The 16,140-nt window shown below is 38.9% G+C and overlaps 1 protein-coding gene across 10 annotated transcripts in view; it reads left to right on the plus strand.

Annotated features, from left to right (window-relative positions):
• The window catches only part of TFDP2 (transcription factor Dp-2), a 187,077-nt gene that overhangs the window by 114,120 nt on the left and 56,817 nt on the right, over positions 1 to 16,140 (plus strand). The window lies entirely within an intron of this gene.

Genomic DNA, 16,140 nt, shown 5'->3' on the forward strand with positions numbered 1-16,140 from the left:
TTTGGAAATCAGCCTGACACTTGAAAAATATTTTAGCTTTTATAGCTGTTTCATTCCTTTTTTTCCCTAGTACATTTTTCTTAAAAGTATTTGTGCTTTGAAAATGTCAGCTGTATTCTAATGAAGCTTAGGCATTGTTTGCTCATAAAGGGGCCGGTGCATTCCACTGCTTTATGGTTTATTATGAGGCACAGTGTGAGAGTGTGGGTGGCACCATTTGGTGTCTGCCTCTTGGGGTGGTGACTGCCATTATGTTAGCCTTGGATTGGCAAAGAAAATATAGCATACAAGATGCTATATGAATCTGGACACTGAAGAAAATCTTATCCCTAAACAGTTCTTAATGAGCCTGGAATATGTGACAACTTGATTGCATTGATCATTTCAGTTACACCTTTGAAGTTTGCATTTTAGTTACAATGTATATTCTATTAGACACATGTCTTATTTTTTATATATATAATAGCATCTTGAAAGCAGAGCAAAAATTTAGTCATTCTCTGAAGTTCACTAAGGAAGTGAATGTTTCTAAATAAACTGTGATGTTTTTAATAGATACAGTAAAATTTTAAATAATACGTTTACTTAAAAAAAGTTTTAAGGAACTTAGTGTGGGTGAGGAGCGGGAGTGGGAGAGGGAGAGGAGGTCAGGCAGAGAGCCTTTCTTTCAGTTAGGAAAGCCCTGGTGAAGAAAAAAAGCAACAGATGTTTCTTCTGTTACAATTGAGGTTGTTTCATTCAAAACTCAGAGTAGCTGGAATGGGGAGAGGAGGTCATAAATCTGACTTAATCAGTGAATAAATAAAATGTAGTCATTTAAAATTTATTATATTCAGGAATTGAAAGTCATAGAGTAACAAAATGAGTAACATACCCTTTAAAGAGGCTTTTAAAAAAATTGTATAATTAATCAAAATATGAGAAAATTAATTTCAGTGAACTTATGGAAAAAATTGGTAATTAAATCATATAGACTATTTTTTAAGGCTTAAGCCCTATAAAATATAGAGGAAACTCTTAATTGCAAAAGTTTATGATTAGACAATAGGTACAAAATCTCGAAAGCAAAATGGGAAACATCAGTTACATATGTTGATGGATCATTTCATCTCCTGTGAGAAGCATGAGGCTTATTCCTAAGACCTTTAAATAAGAAATGTGGGAGTAATATTTTGGGTTTAATTGAAATGATATGTTGCAATTTGCCTTTAAAAAGAAAGGTAAGCTTGAATTAGTTGCTGATGGAAAGAAGAGAATATTTATCTGCTGGGAAGAGTAGGAATGAAGAGTGTGGAAGCAATATTCCTATAATGAAAGGAGTCAAAATTAAAAAAAAAACAAACAGTTTTTGAATTTTTGGAATTCATAATGAGGAAAGTAAAAACCTTTCCTTTTACAAGTAACACAAAGAAGTTCTATGCTGTTGTATAATGTGCATTTATACACATTACAACTTTATTCATTTCTTCAAGTTCGCTCTTGAAAAATCAGTGCTGAGCACCAGCTCTTTCACATATGAGGCACTTATTGAATATTTGGCATACCCTACACTGGAAAATTAGTAGTAATTTACAGTAGCCAATAAATTTTTTGAGCTATAGTTTAAAATTTGCATATGGATTAATTATTATACAGTTTTCTAAGTATCTAATTGGCCTAAGGAGAGAAGTCTGGAAAAGACATCAGCATTCAAAGAGGTTATTAAAAATCCCTCTTGCTCTTAGCTAAGATCTGTGGGCTTACTTGAAGATTTTCTTTTCTTCAAATAACGATGACAAATTTAGCAATTTTGACGTTTATTGGATCATTATTTCAATTAAGATTCAGATTCAAATTTATGTACATTTTGCTTATTTTAAGGAATATTAGCATGTAGTGGCTGAGTTTCTTTATCTCTAAAATAAGTAAAACAATTTACATGGACTTTAACGTGGATTTACAAACTATAGATTTGCCTAAAGTAAGAACTTTTTTTTTTTTTAACAATTCTGATCAAAGACTAGAAATACTGATGGAATAGACAGCCTTAAATTTGGTCACTCCACATGTAATACATAACTATGATAGCTTCATAGACTGTGATTATAAAAAATGTGTGTTACTTACAATTATAAATGCAGACATGACGATAAGTTACTTAAACAAGGAAAACAGTATCAGCAGCAGCAACAAGGAAATAGTTTGGACTCCTAGTCCTTCAAATTGAGAAATGAAGAACAAATCAGTTGAATTATTTTAAGATGACATCCCACTGCCTCTGTATGTGTAAGTTATCTTGAATTATTGAATGTGTGTTCAAATTATGGTTGAAAAGAGCACATTAGTTTTAGTTTATATAGAATATAGAGAGTATAATTTTATATTGTAGATTTATACTCTGTATATGAGAAACCAAACCATTCAAATTTGTTACCTGGAAATTGGTTGGGAGTGTCTAAAGGAAACAAACAAACAAAAACTTTCCTAATTCAGCTGCCATCTAGACGTAAATCCTTAATTGTCTTTAATTTCATAATCAATTTTGAGATTAAATTAAACCTTTTTTATTATATTTTTTTTTTTGAGATGGAATCTTACTGTTGTCGCCAGGGCTGGAATCTCAGCTCACTGCAACCTCTGCCTCCTGGGTTCCAGCAATTCTCCTGCCTCAGCCTCCTGCTGAGTAGCTAAGATTACAGGCGCCTGCCATCACACCCGGCTAATTTTTGTATTTTTAATAGAGGCAGAGTTCTGCCCTGTTGGCCAGGCTGGTCTCAAACTCCTGACCTCAGTGTGATCCACCCACCTTGGCCTCCCAAAGTGCTGAGATTATAGGCATGAGTCGCCACACCCAGCCTTAAATTAAATCTTTAAAATATATACTGAAAGAAGACTTTAGGAGTGAAGTACCTGTGGTTCTTGCTTTATGTATGAACTCTTTAGCACAAAACTAAGGTCTTAGAGGAACCTGAGCCTTACCTGTTTATTGTAACCCAATTCAGAATACGCAGAGTCAAGGATTTAGCCTTTTTCTCTGTCTTACATATATGTATGCAACTAGAAATAACAGCCACCTTGAAATTTCTCATCTCTTGAGTGGAGTTAAGAGGGGAGATGTGCCTGATGCCTACATTTCTCTAAAGAGAAAATTTTTTATATTGTTTAGGAGCAGGTAGACCAATATAAGTATGGTGCTTTGCATATACTATGAATAGCTATGTTTGTGAATTGATCCAGGAACCTGTCATGTAATTAGGTTGTTTCTTTTTACCAAGTGTCAAGAAACCAATTTTCAAATGAAGTTTTACATGAAAACTCTAAAGCTGGAGACTTTCAATGGGGGACTTGGTTTTGGCACTTTGCTCACTTGTGGTGAAAATTTGGCAACTCTCTTGGCAATTTCTCTGACAGAAAAAGGAAGAGACCACTGAGTGAGCACTTACTATGTGCCAGGTAGACACAGTAGAACTTACTTATAAAAATTTTCAAAAATCTTCTAATGGGCTGGGCACAGTGACACATGCTTGTAATCCCAGCACCAGGAGAGGCCAAGGCAGGCAGATCACTTTAACTCAGGAGTTCAAGACTGGCCTGGGCACATGGCAAAAATCCTGTCTCTACAAAAAATACAAAAATTAGCTGGGCATGGTGGCCCGCACCTGTGGTTCCAGCTACTCAGGAAGATGAGGTGGGAAGATCCCGTGAGCCCAGGTCAAGGCTGCAGTGAGCTGAAGTCATGCCACTGCACTCCAGCTTATGCAACAGAGCCAGACCCTGTCTCAAAAAAAGTTGAAAAATATTTAATGGATGAATTTTTAATATAGGCCGGGCGCGGTGGCTCACGCCTGTAATCCCAGCACTCTGGGAGGCTGAGGTGGGAAGATCATTTGAGGCCAGAAGTTCGAGACCAGCCTGGCCAACATGGTGAAACCTCGTCTCTACTAAAAATACAAAAAACATTAGCCAGGCAGCATGGTGGCACATACCTGTAATCCCCAGCTACTCGGGGGGCTAAGGCTGGAGAATCACTTGAACCCAAGAGGCAGAGGTTGCAGTGAGCCAAGATCATGCCACTACACTCCAGCTTCGGCAACAGAGCCAGACTCTGTCTTTAAAAAAAAAAAAAAAAGTTTCTTGGATTTCACAATGTGATTTAAATGTAGCTTCAGTAATAGCCCTCAAGTAGAATATATTGTTGAAATTATAATATCAATAACTTACTGCAGTTTTGAATGAGCCACTTAGTGTTCATTATCATTATAAAACAATGATCTCCTTTTTTATTTGTTAAGGAGAAGAACTGCTTTGGAACTCCTAATTCATGGGTGTCCTTGGTTCCTTTGAATTTGTATCCTAGAATTTTAAATTTATTTTAAGAACCCAGCTGGGTGCGGTGGCTCACGCCTATAATCCCAGCACTTTGGGAGGCTGAGGGAGGTGGATCACTTGAGGTCAGGAGTTCAAGACCAGCCTGGCCAACATGGCGAAACCCTATCTCTACTAAAAGTACAAAAATTAGCCGGGTGTGGTGCTGGGTGCTTGTAATCCCAGCGACTCAGGAGGCTGAGGAAGGAGAATTGCTAGAACCTAGGAGGCAGAAGCCAGCAGTGAGCCAAGATTGTGCCACAACACTCCAGCCTAGGTGACAGAGTGAGACTCTATCTCAAATAAATACATAAACTTTCTTTTTTGAGATAGAGTTTCACTCTTGTTGCCCAGGCTGGAGTGCAATGGCGTGATCTTGGCTCACCGCAACCTCCACCTCCCGGGTTGAAGCAATTTTCCTGCCTCAGCCTCCTGAGTAGCTAGGGTTACAGGCATGTGCTACTATGTCTGGCTAATTATTGTGTTATTTTTGGTAGAGATGGATGGGGTTTCTCCACGATGGTCAGGCTGATCTCGAACTCCTGACCTCAGGTGATCTTCGTGTCTTGGCCTCCCAAAGTGCTGGGATTACAGGCATGAGCTACTGCACCTGGCCATAAATACTTACTTTAAAAACCCAACTTTTTAATTCAAAGTCTGTCTGCAGCCATGGTCACATCTTATAAATATTAGAAAAATATCTCACTTAACTGTAAATGTAAAAGGATTTATCTGTTACCTCTGCCTGGCTACCCTTTCAGAGGAACTGTGAGCTTCTTCATGAAAATAATTTGCAATTAAGTACCCTTGGGTATTTGAGTACTCATAAATTCTGATCCGTGTGGTTGCACTCAGCTGCCTTGATCAACTCTAGCCATTCAGTGGCTGTTGGTATGAGATAAAATGTGCTTTCTGTGCTTTCTCTTTTACTAGGCCTAAAACAGTGTCTGTGTGCCATATGGTGGGTGTATTGGCTGTCATGATGGCACTAACAGTAGTGAGTGAAAATGGGCTAAACAGTGAAAAAATATAACACTTAAGAACAAGAAATGGAAGAAATAAGTGTCACTCAGCCCCTTCTCTTTTTAAATTGAGAATAGAGATAAATTCAGTATATTAGAGTCTACTTGCATTTCATTATTTCCTTAATTTGAACAAAGAGTCTTACCAGACCATAAGAATCATCTGAGGCACTTGTTAAAAATATAAACTTGGCCGGGCACGGTGGCTCAAGCCTGTAATCCCAGCACTTTGGGAGGCTGAGGCAGGTGGATCACGAGGTCAAGAGATCGAGACCATCCTGGTCAACATGGTGAAACAAAAAAATTAGCTGGGCATGGTGGCATGTGCCTGTAATCCCAGCTACTCAGGAGGCTGAGGCAGGAGAATTGCCTGAACCCAGGAGGTGGAGGTCGCGGTGAGTCGAGATCGCGCCATTGCACTCCAGCCTGGGTAACGAGTGAAACGCCGTCTAAAAAATAAAAAAATAAAATAAAATAAAAAATATATATAAACTCGCCAGGTGTGGTGGCGTGTGCCTGTAGTCCCAGCTACTCAGGAGTCTGAGGCTAGAGGATCGTTTGAGTCCAGGAGTTTTGGGCTGTAGTGCGCTATGCCGATCAGGTGTCTGCACTAAGTTCAGCATCAATATGGTGACCTCCCAGGAGCGGGGGACCACCGGGTTGCCTAGGGAGGGGTGAACCGGCCCGGAAACGAAGTAGGTCAAAATTCCTGTACTGATCTGTAGTGGGATCCCGCCTGTGAATAGCCACTGCGTGCCAGCCTGGGCAACATAGTGAGACCCCGTCTCTAAAAGAAATAAATAAAAGGAAAAAGAAAAAAAAATTCAAATTCTCTACATAGTTTTGAATCTTTAAATGTCCATTGGAGCCCAGGAGTATGTTTTTTGAATAAGAGACACCTCTGTTCCCTTTATAGTAAATCTTGTGATCACTCATATTTGGGAAGAATGCTGGGAAGGATTGGAAGGATCAAGTTGTTTGAGGACATATAGTAAAATTCCTCAATTATTAATCAGAAGATTCATTTACAAACTAGGAAATTTTAGTTGAGCAGGTGGAAGAAAAATGAGAAACTGAACAATTAAAAAGTTTTCTTGAATGAATATGCTAACAGAAAAAAGATTTCGAAATGACATGTTTTAATTAAAGGTAAAGAAGCCAGTGAAAAAACAGCAGTATCCAACCTATAGATTAGACAAATGTTTTTGGGTTAACATTTTAAAAATTATTGAAGGAGAAGGGCCCTGCAAGTGACCTTAGTGATTCTAATATCTTTTAGGGTTGATGAACTAAATGAAACCAATTATAATATTCCAGATACCAGAGCTTGAATTGAGGAGTTTGCTTAAGCAATGAAGAGATACTGTTTAAATCTTGACATGTGGTAAGACGGAAATGTAAGAATTTAGGGCACTTGTGGTAAGATGGAAATTTAAGAATTTAGGGCATTTATGGTTCTAGATACCAGAGAAGGAAGGAGCTAGCTAATTGTTTTAAAAAGTATCCTCTAAGTAAAAATGTTCAATAAAGCCAAGAGAACAGGTTTGGTCTTCTAGGGAAAGTATATAGCGAAGACTGACATGCAAGATTTATTGATTCATTTAGAAATATGACCATAGAGCTATAAATACACTTATTATGGTCATTTCAAGGATCCTTTGGAAAGATTCTGGTTAGGTGATCCATTTGGGCGAATCATGAAGGTCCTCTGTGTTCTGATAGCTGCAGAAACATTCAGGCTTTTCCTTCCGTGTGTGTGATATGTAGGAATGTGTGTGTCAGATCTTCTGTCCTTACCTTTGCACAATGGGATGCCTGATCTCCATGTAGAACCAAATAGAGGGAGAAAGGTTCCAGAGGTCACTTTAACCATTATACTTTGGAGATATTATGAACTTTTTAATCTTCTCTTTGTCACATATCCCAATTATAGTGATGTTGAGGTCACTCAGTTAAAAAGTTTTGTAATGGTGATTGCCTTTGCATTTAATATTAGGAACTTTGGTGAACATGGTTCAGTACCAATGCATCAAAATAAAATGTAACAGTGGTGTAATGTGCATGTGCAGATAGGTAATACTAGTTAGTAAATAAAGTGAAAACTTTTTTTTTTTTGAGACAGGGTCTTGTTTTGTCACCCAGATGGAATGCAGTCATAAACACAGCTCACTGCAGCCTCGACTTCCTGGGCTCAGGAGATCCTCTTGCCTCAGCTTGCCATGTAGCTCAGACCTTAGGTTTGTGGCACCACACCTGGCTAATTTTATTATTTTTTTATAGAGACTAGGCCTTACTATGTTGCCCAGGCTGGTCTTGAGCTCCTGGATTCAAGTGATCCTCCTGCCACAGCATCCCAAAGTACCGGGACTATAGGCATGAGCCATCATACCTGGCCTGAAAACTGCTTTTTTAAAAAAGAAAAAGGTATATTAGTATATTTAAACATAAAAATGAGTCGGAGTAGCTGCAAAGTTTGTCTTTTGTTTTTATTTCATTTACATAGATGGTGTTGTTGACCTATGGGGCCTTAGTTATTTTTCTTTTTCTTCCCACCCCTCCCCCTCCAGGTGAAGTCTTGTTCTGTCACCCAGGTTGGAGTACAGTGGCGTTGTCTTGGTCCACTCCAACTTCTACCTCCCAGGCTCAAGCAATTCTCCTGCCTCAGCCTCCTGAGTAGCTGGGATTACAGGTGCACACCACCACGCCTGGCTAATTTTTTATATTTTTAGTAGAAACAGGGCTTCACCATGTTGGCCAGGCTGGTCTCGAACTCCTGACCTTGTGATCTGCCTGCCTCAGCCTCCCAAAGTGCAGGGATTACAGATGTGAGCCACCACCCCTGGCCCAAGAGTTATTTTTCAAATACAGGTGATAGATATCCCCTGAGCCATCTATATACTTTCTCCCTAGACTACTTTGTTTTCAGTGACATATATTGCTTTCCAGGTGGTTGACTAAGATTAGAAATACAGTCTTGGCCGGGTGCGGTGGCTCAAGCCTGTAATCCCAGCACTTTGGGAGGCCGAGGTGGGTGGAGCACGAGATCAAAAGATCGAGACCACCCTGGTCAACATGGTGAAACCCCGTCTCTACTAAAAATACAAAAAGTTAGCTGGGCATGGCGGCACGTGCCTGTAATCCCAGCTACTCAGGAGGCTGAGGCAGGAGAATTGCCTGAACCCAGGAGGCGGAGGTTGCGGTGAGCCGAGATCGCGCCATTGCACTCCAGCCTGGGTAACAAGAGTGAAACTCCGTCTCAAAAAAAAAAAAAAAAAAAGAAATATAGTCTTAAGGTTGTGATATAATTTCTCTTTGCAAAACAAATTGCCCATTCTAGAACTGACCAGTTAACTTGACCTCTTTAGTACTGTCTTTGAAGCTAATCGATAGTCTTTTACTGTAGTCATTAGCAAATAGTTAAAAGGTAGTACAAGAAGGAAGGAAATGCTTTGATACTACTTTCTTTTTCTGATTCAGTTTATTCTCTTCTGGAACTGTTAATAATGAATAAAATAAAACTATGGGGAACTGGCATATGAAGAGGCAGATCAGAATAGAAAATAAATTGACCCAAATAAGTAAAGTCAAGGTTGCATTTGATATCAGCGTGAAGAAGAGTGAGTGGATTATTCATTAAAAGTAGGGTAGGTGGGCAGCAGCATGGAGATGCATCAGGAAGCTACTGCAATAATTCAAACCAAGATGCTGGCCTGGATCAGAGTGACAGCAGAGGAGAAGGTGAGATGTGGTTATAATTCAAGCTGTGTTTTAAAGATCCAGCTTGCAGGATTCTTGAATGGATTGAATTGGGATATCAGAGAAAGCGAGGTCTCAACAATGTAATCTTTTCAGTCTGAGCAGTTGAAGAATAGTTTCATTTACTGAAATGAAGAAGAAGGTTTCTAGGTGGGGAGGGGGCAGTCCAGAGTTAGATTTTGGATATGTTAAGTTTGAGATACGTGTGAGACATCAAAATGGAAATATGAGAAGATAGTTGGATATGTGAATGTGAAGTACAAGGGAGAGATTTAATCTGGAGAAGTATACACGAGAGTTATCAGTATATTTAAAGCCAGGAGACTTAGGATCATCTCACAAGGAAGGGCTCACCACCAAGAGGTTGGAGGACCGAGCTAAGGGGCTCCCAAATGTTTAGAGAGGAGCAGCAGCAACTAAGGCTGAGCAGGAGCAGCCAGTAGTTGGGGAGAAGAACCAAGAGAAAATGGTGGCTTGGATGTCAAGTGAAGAAAGTGTTTCTAATGAAGGTGTGATTTTTAAAAGTGTCAGAACAGATGGAAGGTTAAAGTATTTTGAATGCCACAAATTTCAGTGGAATTTGTTGGGGGGAAATTGGGAAGAGAGGGTTCAAGAGAAACTGAGAAGTGGAAGACATGGAAACTGCAAATGCTGGCAGATTTGTGAGTAGTTTTGCTGTAGAGGGCAACAGAAATTAGTTGGTAACTGGAGAACTGTGGGTGGTCAAGAAAAGTTGGTTTGTTTTTTGTTTTTGAGATGGAAGAAATTATGCATTTTTTTTTTTTTTTTTTTTTTTTTTTTTTTTGGTGGTGGTATTGTTTTGAGACGGAGTTTCACTCTTGTTACCCAGGCTGGAGTGCAATGGCACGATCTCGGCTCACCGCAACCTCCGCCTCCTGGGTTCAAGCAATTCTCCTGCCTCAGCCTCCTGAGTAGCTGGGATTACAGGCACGCGCCACCATGCCCAGCTAATGTTTTGTATTTTTAGTAGAGACGGGGTTTCACTGTGTTGACCAGGATGGTCTCGATCTCTCGACCTCGTGATCCACCCGCCTCGGCCTCCCAAAGTGCTGGGATTGCAGGCTTGAGCCACCGCGCCCGGCCCAATTATGCATGTTTATGTGCTAATGAGAATGATCCAGCAGAGAGGGAAAGATTGCGATGATGCAGGAGACTGACTTAAAAGGGACAGTAGCTGAAGGGATGTAATTTAGACAAGAAGGCGAACTACCTGTAATTTTTTAAGTGCCAGTTGAGGTGACAGAAGAGAAAAAGCAAGAGGATAATATAATCTGTAGGTAACATCTTACTAATTAATATGAACTCGCCCAGGTTACATTTCCCCATCATTTTATTACGGTCTAATTTACATACAGTAGAATCACCCCTTTTAGTGTAGCATTCTGGGACTTTAGCAAACACATATACCACCACAATCTAGGTCACTTTATTTATGCTGAATGTGCTGGCTCATGCCTGTAATCCCAGTGCTTTGCCAAGGTGGGAGGATCTCTTGAGCTCAAGAGTTTGAGACCAGCCTGGGCAATATAGTGAGACCCCTCCCTACAAGGAAAAAAAAAAAAAAGCTGTGCATGTTGGCGCACACCAACCATCTCAACTCATTGGAAAGCTGAGGCTGGAGGATAACTTGAGCCAGGAGTTTGAGGCCACAGTGAGCTGTGATAGTGCCACTGCTCAGGCTGAGTGACAGAGCAAGATCCTGTCTTAAAACAAACAAAAACGTCTATTTTAGGCTATAGGTTAGGTTGTTCTGGGAAGTTGGACCCTGTATATATGGGATATATCATTGCTTCTAATTTAAGAGATTTATGAACCCACAAAAAGATGTATTCTTTCCTATGGTAAGTTACAAATTTGGTTCTTCTAAGAGGATGTGATGTAGGCTTGGGTGAAGAAGGTTTTTCTTAAAGCTAATTCAAGAAAAAAAAATTTATGCCATGGAAAAAAAATTTATATTAGCATCATATAGACAAACCACAATTATGTGACTGGATTTTTGTTTTAATTTTAATTGAACATTTTGAAGATGATTAATTGTAACTGGAATCCCCTAAAGAATTAGGAGTGGGAAAAAAAAAAAAAAAAAAAAAAACTATGGTGTCTAGACAGTTCTAATGGAAAACAAAAATATTTCAATTACTCAATAAATTGAAATAATATTTGAGCTAAAATCTTGTGCCCGTGCCAAGATTTGGCCTAAGTTTTTAGTTCTGTTTCTTAGCCACTTCCCTAGGTGATTGATCTCATTTAGTTAATTGAGGGAATTGCCAGAACCAAAATCCAAGCAACTTCAAAAATTGTTTTTAATACCCTGAGTGCCAGGAATCAGCTTCTGGACCGTGTCGAGCTCATCTTGCCAAGGAGCTATGAATTTAGGCCACGCACTTAGGAAAAACTGTTCAAACTTTATTTACTTCCCTCAGCCTGGCTGAAATTTTGATTGACTGAATCTTTATATAGCTTACCTAAAGGTGTCCTGTTGAGTCCATATATGTATCTGCTGCTGAACTTAGCTAATTTGATGGAAGTAAGCATGTGGCTTTTATTTCTGGATATTACAACTATTGGAATTCTAGTGGAGTCCTTTTAACTGCCCCCCCCCCCCCTTTTTTTTTTTTTGACAAAGTCTTTCTCTGTCACCTGTCTGGCGTGTAATAGTGTGATCTCCACTTACCGCAACCTCTGGTTCCTGGGTTCAAGTGATTCTCCTGTCTTAGCCTTTCCAGTAGCTGGAATTATAGGCATACACCACCATGCCCGGCTGATTTTTTGTATTTTTAGTAAAGACAAGGTTTCACCATGTTGGCCAGGCTGATCTCGAACTCCTGACCTCATGATCTGTCCACCTCGGCGTCCCAAAGTGCTGGGATTACAGGCATGAGCCACTGTGCCCAGCCCCTTTTTAACTACGTTTAAAGCATATTTCATTTTTACTACTTATAAGACAATCATTTTTAGATCTTCAACTTGTTTTAGCAGCTATGGCTAATTCATTCTCTCTCTTTTTTTTTCAGAATGACAGTAGCTTTTAAATTTATAAAGCAAGTGCATACATGTTCATTAAATGTTTTTTCAAATAATAAAAAAGTATAAAAAAAAAGCTTCCTCTGTGCTACTTTTCAGAGCTAACCACTGTTAAATTTATGGTTTCTCTTGGCAGGCTTTTTATAAATATATAAAGATGTATGTATATGAAGTTTTTCATGTAAATGTAATCATGTTCTCTTATAACAGTAACATTTTTCCATGGCAATACATGCTTAGATTTTCAGGGACTATATAATATTCTATCATAAACGTTCACCAAAAGATGTTGAAACACTTAAATTTTTTGTAGGTCTTTGCATTTCTCCATAATGCTCCAATCCCAGGACATGTATAATTGTTCTTATCTGCCTAGTTTATTAGAGTCTATTTCCACCAGAAGAACTGCTGGTTAGAGGACATGCCCATTGTCAATCATGATGTCACAGAAGCTAGACATTAGGTTGCCACTTAGGCAACAGAGGGTATTTGTTGAGATGGAAAGAAGCTTTCAAATTTGTAGAATTATTTTTAAATCATTTATGTAAAATTCTGTATTCTAACACATAGTTATTCCTCTCTAATTACAATCAACACATTGTCGGAATCTTCAGAAAGGTTCTACAGTACTCCCTTTGCTAACAGAGTATGTTAACCCCTTGAGTGCAGGAAGGAATGTTACTTGTTCACTGAATATCCTAATGCTTAGCCTTAGTTCTTGACATACAGTAGTAGGTGCCAAGTCAGTATTTTTAAAATGTGCTTATTTTGCCACATCATCACCAACTCAGTGTATTATCAGATTTGTTAATTTTTTATCAGTCTAGTAGGCAAAAGGTTTCTTTTTTTAAAAAAAAAATTAGTTTCATAATTATTAAAATCAAGCATCTTTTCATGCCATTACTGGCATCTGTATTCACCCATATACCAGACTTACTTTTATATTGGGGTATTGTCTTTTTCTTGTTGATTTATACGGGTAAGTTAAACAATTTTTTAAGGATGGTACTCAAATGACCTGTGCATTGCACATTTGTTTACCAGTCTGACATTTGTCTTCTAAGTATATTGTCTTGCAATAGAGAAAGTTTTGATTTTCAAATAGTCAGCTTAATCAGTCTTTTCACTTAAGATATCTAAATTCTGTAACATGGTGAGATGGGCCTTCCGCATTCCCAGATTATAAAAATATTACATTTTTTTCTTCTAATACTTTTATAAAGTTTTAATTTTTATGTTTAAATATTTGATTTTTCTGAAATTTATTTTTGTTCAATGTGAGAAATTGAAATCTAAAATTTCTTTTATCAAAATGGACAGTCTTTTGTCTTAACATCATTGGTTTGAAATACTGCCTTTATCATGTACGAAATTTTCATATGTAAGTGAAATAATTTCTGGACTGTAATTTTTGTTCTGTCAATTTCTTTTTTCTTTTTTTTTTTTTTTTCTGAGACAGAGTCTTGCTCTGTTGCCCAGACTGGAGTGCAGTGGCGTGATCTCGGCTCTCTGCAACTTCTGCCTCCCGGGTTCAAGTAATTCTTGTACCTCAGCCTCCCAACTAGCTGGTGTCACAGGCGTGCACCACCATGCCCTGCTAATTTTTGTGTTTTTAGTAGAGATGGGGTTTCGCCATGTTGGCCAGGCTTGTCTCAAACTCCTGACCTCAGGTGATCCACCCTGCTTCCCAAAGTGCGGGGAATACAGGAATGAGCCACTGTTCCCAGCCACATTTTATGTTTTAAGAAAATTAGTTGCACAATTACAAGGTAGGGAAACTATTTGATAATACCAGTTCAGTCGTGTTAAAAGCAAAATAAACAAAGGACCTGCTCTTTAAATTGATTGCAAACTCAGTATGAGTTATGATCTTGATTGGAAAAATAAAAAGGGCTGTAATTTAAGCTTTATTACAGGAGGTTTGGCATCCAGATTAGGAAAAGTAGTAATTTCAATTTTTGCTGATCAGTTTTTATAGTTTGTGCACCTGTTTTGTGCCAATAGCTAAATTAGGTGTTAGGATACAAAGCTGAGAGATGTAACCCATTTATAACAGAGTTATAAGTAAGTAAAAACAGGTTTTATGAGAGGCCAGAAGAGGAATATCCAAGATTTAGACCACAGGAGATGGGACAGCTTTTAAGGAGAAGGAGTTGTATAGAGCAGAGGCTTTGGAGGTGGAGCCATCGGCTTCACTAGCTGTGGGACCTTATATTTAATCTCAATCTCAATTTCTTAATGTATAAAATAGAGTCACTAATAATCTATTTCACACTGTTGTCTTAAGCATTGATGAGGAAAAAAGTACACATACATACATACATACATACATATACACATATAAAATTGTGTGTGTGTGTATATATATACACATATATATACTTTTTGCATCATCAATGCTTAGGGCAACAGGGTATGTGTGTGTCTGTATATATATGTATATGTACACTATATATGTGTGTATGTATATATGTACATATATATAGGAAACCTCTAGAGCAGACTCTGGGGACATAATAATTGCTCAGAAAATGGTGTGGAATCTATTTTTGAAGTGCTAGTAGGTAGGAGTTGGCTCAGTAGAGAAGGGCCTTCTCAGCAGAAGGAAAGGTGTATGCCGAAGCCAGGTGGTTGAATTGATGCCTCTCTGGAAATGTAAAATATTTAATCTGGTTGGATTCTGGGGTGCATGTGGAGGGAGCAGCTGAAGATGAAGCTGGGAAAGGAGGCAGGGTGAGATCTCGACTTAGAGCTTTTGTACTATGTTGAGGAGTCTGAGAGGTATTTAGGAAGTGTCATGGCGTCCTTACAAACCCTAATTAGGGGAGTGTTCAGAACAGTTTTGCCAGTTGAAAGACTGGTTTGTTATAGATGCATGGAGTGGCTAGGAAAGCTGTTAGAGGTAGGATATCTAGTAAGAGCAGTGGTGCTCAGCCTTGGCTGCACACTGGAACTGTCTGGAGAACTTTTAATGGCCCAGTGCCCAGATTTACCTCAGATCAATTATATCAGCAGCTCTAGAATTGGAACGTAGGCATTAGTATTGTTTATTGCTTCCCAGGTAATTGCGTTGAACAGCCAGTATTATGAATCACTGAGTTAGAGGGTAACTGTATTCAAACCAGATATAAAGTTGCAAATTAAACGAGTACCAGCAGCATAAAGCAGGGTCCCTAATCAGCCACCAGGTACCAGTCGATGGCCTATTAGGAACTGGGTCACACAGCAGGAGGTGAGTGGTAGGCAGGGGAGCCAGTGAGTGAGCAAAGCTTCATCTGTATTTACAGCTCTTCTCGGTGGCTCCCATTGGCTCCCATTACCACCTGAGCTCCACCTCTTGTCAGATGAGCAGCGACATTAGATTATCATAGGAGCACAAACCCTATTGTGAACTTCGCATGTAAGGGATCTAGGTTGCACACTCCTTATGAGAATCTAATGCCTGATGATCTGTTATTGTCTCCCATCACTTCCAGAGGGGACTGTCTAGTAGCAGGAAAACAAGCCCAAGGCTCCCACTGATTCCGCATTATGATGATTTGTATAATTATTTCATTCTAAAATTATTTGTATAATTCATACTAAAATATAATAGAAATAAAGTGTACAATAAATGTAAGGTGCTTGAATCATTCCAGAACCATTCCTTCCCCCACCCCGATCTGTGGAAAAACTGTCTTCCATGAAACCAGCCTCTGGTGCCAAAATGGTTGGGGACCGCTGGCATAAAGGAACTAGAATAAGGAATAACAAATATGGTGGTCAGTTGAGTGAGGAAGGAGAGGATGGAATGAAGACCATTTCTAGATTGGATCACTGGGTGGATTCGATGATCATATAGGAAGGCTACATATCAACTCTACATATCAAGAGTGAGAACATGAAGGAGAAGCAGATTTGGGTACTAGGAGTTGCTGAGTGGGTACAAGAAAGATAATTTGATTTTTAAATGTGTAATTAGGGGGAAAATGAA

This window comes from Saimiri boliviensis, chromosome 9 (genome assembly GCF_048565385.1).
Source record: "Saimiri boliviensis isolate mSaiBol1 chromosome 9, mSaiBol1.pri, whole genome shotgun sequence".
Classification (NCBI taxonomy): Eukaryota; Metazoa; Chordata; class Mammalia; order Primates; family Cebidae; genus Saimiri; species Saimiri boliviensis.